Raw genomic sequence first — 3982 nt, 5'->3', positions numbered from 1 at the left:
CGTTCACACTGATGCAAGTTGTAGCTCTGTAGCCGACGTGCACGCAACGCTGTGCTACTTTATAATGTTTACGATTATTGAATCGCCCGCCACGTGTGAGATACGGTCAGTGATATGTTTTTTGACCGCGAGAAGCCTATCAGCTGCAGAAATTCATCGTCAGTTAACAGAAGTTTATGGCTTGAATGCAATTAGTGAGGGTAAAGTGCGTCAATGGGTTAGAGAGTTTAAAAATGGCCGTCAAAACGTCCACGACGAAGAACGCTCAGGCTGGCCCTCTGTGATCACTGATGATTTGGTGGCTGCAGTCGAAACAAAGATTCGTGAGGACAGAAGATTCACAATTTCCACTCTTTCTTTGGAATTTCCACAAGTTTCAAGATCGGTTTTGTACAAAATTGTGTCTGAAAACCTAAACTTTAAGAAACTGTGTTCTCGGTGGATATCCAGACTCCTCACAGAGGACCACAAAGGGAAGAGATTTGCCACTTCATTGGACTTTTTGATTCGTTACGAAGAAGAAGGGGATGACATGTTGAGTCAAATTGTCACTGGAGATGAAACATGGGTATCCCATATCACTCCCAAAAGCAAGCGACAATCGATGGAATGGCGACACACAACCTCACCCGTCAAGGTCAAAGCCAAACAGACGCTGTCAAAGCGCAAGATTATGGCAACTGTGTTCTGGGACCGGCGCAGTGTTTTGCTAGTGGACTTTATGCCACGAGGAACTACAATCAACTCAGATGCCTACTGTGCAACCCTAAAGAAGCTCTGCAGAGCAATTCAAAACAAAAGGCATGGCATCCTGACAAAAGGAGTTTTGCTCCTGCACGATAATGCTAGGCCTCACACCTCTCAAAAGACTCGGGATTTGATTGATTCTTTTGGCTGGGAAGTTTTGGATCATGCACCATACAGCCCCGACCTTGCTCCTAGCGATTTTAACCTTTTCCGGTACCTGAAACACCATCTTGGCGGACAGCGCTTCAATGACGACGATGAAGTGAAAGTGGCCGTGAACTCTTGGCTGTCGGAGCAGGCGGCCGAATTCTTTGAAGAGGGAATTAAAAACTTAGTTGTACGGTATGACAAGTGCTTAAATAAACAAGGCAACTATGTAGAAAACTAGGTAAAAGTGTGTTGAATCAGAAAATAAAAGTTTTTTTACAAAAGTATTTGTATCTTTTTCTAAAAATAAAAATGGCCCTTACTTAAAAAACAACCCTCGTATGACAATGCATGCCCACATCGAACTGAACAAATGGAGGAGCTGTTGGAATGAGTGGATATTCGGTGAACGGTCTGGCCTGCCCGTCCCATCGACTTAAACCCTATCAGACACATGTGGGATGTGTTGGGGAGAAGTATTGCATCTCGTCCATATGCAGAAATGATTATCCAGCAGTTGTAAACCACACTGGTGGAGAAGTGGAAAACCCGACCACAAGATCTTCTTACCAAGCTTGGGGCCCACATGGGAGCACATTGTAGAGTTTACGCTCCTTTCTGTGGTGATCACACACCCTGTGAAGAACCATGTTGTGGCTTTTGTAATGTGCTGAGGACCAAAAAATAACAGCGACTTCAGTAACATTATTGACAACAGTGTCATTTCTCTTCATCTCACTGTGTATTTCTCTCATTTGCCTTGTTACTATACTATAGCAGTTTTTTCTGTATATGACCCAAGATTCATTTACCTATTTTACTTGACATGGACATATAATGCGAAAGTTACTTCTGTCCTCAAGTGTTGCATACCAGTGAGTCAGACTCTTTCTGCCAATGTCCTCACATGTTCTCTGTTGTGGACTGGCAAAACAGCCAATCCACTGTGACGGGTAGCCGAAAGGCACGCATTTAAGCTCACGCAGGCTGTGTGAGGTCTGGAACAGTTAAAGGAATTGAGTCTAGTAAAAAAAGTACGGAGCTTCTGGAATACTTAACTTTAATCCATAATTGGTGAACATCGGTCTGACGGTACATGCATCACAAGATATATAGCAATTGATAATGGCGCCTTGCTAGGTCGTAGCAAATGACGTAGCTGAAGTCTATGCTAACTATCATCTCGGCAAATGAGAGCGTAATTTGTCAGTGAACCATCGCTAGCAAAGTCGGCTGTACAACTGGGGCGAGTGCTAGGAAGTCTTTCTAGACCTGCCGTGTGGCGGCGCTCGGTCTGCAATCACTGATAGTGGTGACACACGGGTCCGACATATACTACCGGACTGCGGCTGATTTAAAGGCTACCACCTAGCAAGTGTGGTGTCTGGCAGTGACACCACATTCCTCCCCCGCAAATCGGCGTACGGTTGTGGTATAAAGCTTCCACCCGCCGTGGGGAGGACCCCATGTTGACATATGCGACGAGGTGGGGAGCCTAACAACAGGCAAAGCCGTGCCACCCGCACCCTGCCATTCGGTCCGAGGGGAGCTAGGAAATGCCTGAAAACCTAGTCCAGGGTGAACGCCAACATGCGGTGTACGTGCCCGTAGAGAGACAGGAGGGGCCGAAGGGTCGACCTCCATCGGGTCAGGGCACCCGACGGGCGAAGACGCCATGTGGTCCGGAGCGGGCAAGAGTTCCATGTCGGAGGACAGCTGGTCACGGGAAGCGATCGGCGGCGCGTGACCCAGGGAGGCTCCTGGCGGCTGCAGCGAAGCATCCACTGCAGGCATCGCCGGCGGGAGAACAGGCGGCGGTGCGTCGCCATGGGGCAAAATGGAAGGCAGCGTCGGTAACACCCGGGGTTGAGGCGAGCCAGTAGGTGGGTCCCCAGGACGCTGACCGGACGGCACCATCGCTGAAAGCAGACGGGGAGCAGCAGATCCCGTGCGTCGACAGAGGCGGAGCTGATTAAGATGCCGACACATCTCACCAGAGTCCCCCAAAACCAGATAACATAGCGCGGCCGAGGCAGCGAAGAATGCGCCCTGCGAGCCAACGCCGTGAACCTCGATAGTTGCGATAGTATACAACGATGACTGGGGCAAAAGCAGGTGGCTGCCGCTGCACAGGAACATGATGTGGCGGATATAGCAAAGACATCAAGGTTCGATGAGGACAACCGTGGAGCAACTCAGCGGGCGAGCGACCGTCTCGGGGCTGAGAGCGATACGAGGACAAAAAGAGCAATAACGCGTCCTCCCGAGAATGCGACTCTTTCAACTTCAACATCTGTGACTTGAAAGTCCGGACCAATCGTTCAGCAGCACCGTTTGACTGAGGCGAAAACGGCGCGGATGTCAGATATTGAATACCATTGGCCTTGCAGAATGACTGAAATTCTGCGGACATGAATTGTGGGCCATTGTCGGAAACAATAGTCTGTGGAAGACCTTCTATGCAAAAGATAGTAGATAACGCTTGGATGGTGGGAGATGACGTCGTGGAAGACATCCGGACAACAAAAGGAAAATTACTGGATGAATCGACCAGAACCAACCATCGAGCATTCCAGAAGGGACCAGCAAAATCGATGTGTAAGCGTTGCCAAGGGGAAGTGGCTTTTGGCCATGCAAAGAATTTCCGCGGTGGTGCGGATTGTTGTTCGGCACACGCCATTCAAGAAGAGCACATATTTGTTATCGCAGCATCGATTCCGAACCAAGTAGAGTGCTGACGAGCAAGTTGTTTCATTCGCACTACACCCCAATGTGCTTGGTGGATAAGCCGTAAGACAGAGGACTGTAACGAACATGGGACCACGACCCTGGACTGATCATTATCAGAACGCAACAGCAAAACACCACGTCGCACAAAAAGTCTCTCCTTGTGAGCAAAAAAACGGCGAACCAACGGATCCTCGATCCGTGACTTTGACAAGGGCCATTGCGTAGCAACAAAACGCAGAACGGTAGCAAGGACAGGGTCAGCAGCTGTGGCTGTAGCTACACGACGAAAATCAATCGGAAACGATTCGACCACGTCATCGGTTTCCGAATCAATGAACATGCAAGCAAGTTTGGAGGA

This window comes from Schistocerca piceifrons, chromosome 3 (assembly GCF_021461385.2).
Source record: "Schistocerca piceifrons isolate TAMUIC-IGC-003096 chromosome 3, iqSchPice1.1, whole genome shotgun sequence".
In the NCBI taxonomy this organism is placed as follows: Eukaryota; Metazoa; Arthropoda; class Insecta; order Orthoptera; family Acrididae; genus Schistocerca; species Schistocerca piceifrons.
Note: the sequence above shows the minus strand (reverse complement) of the source record.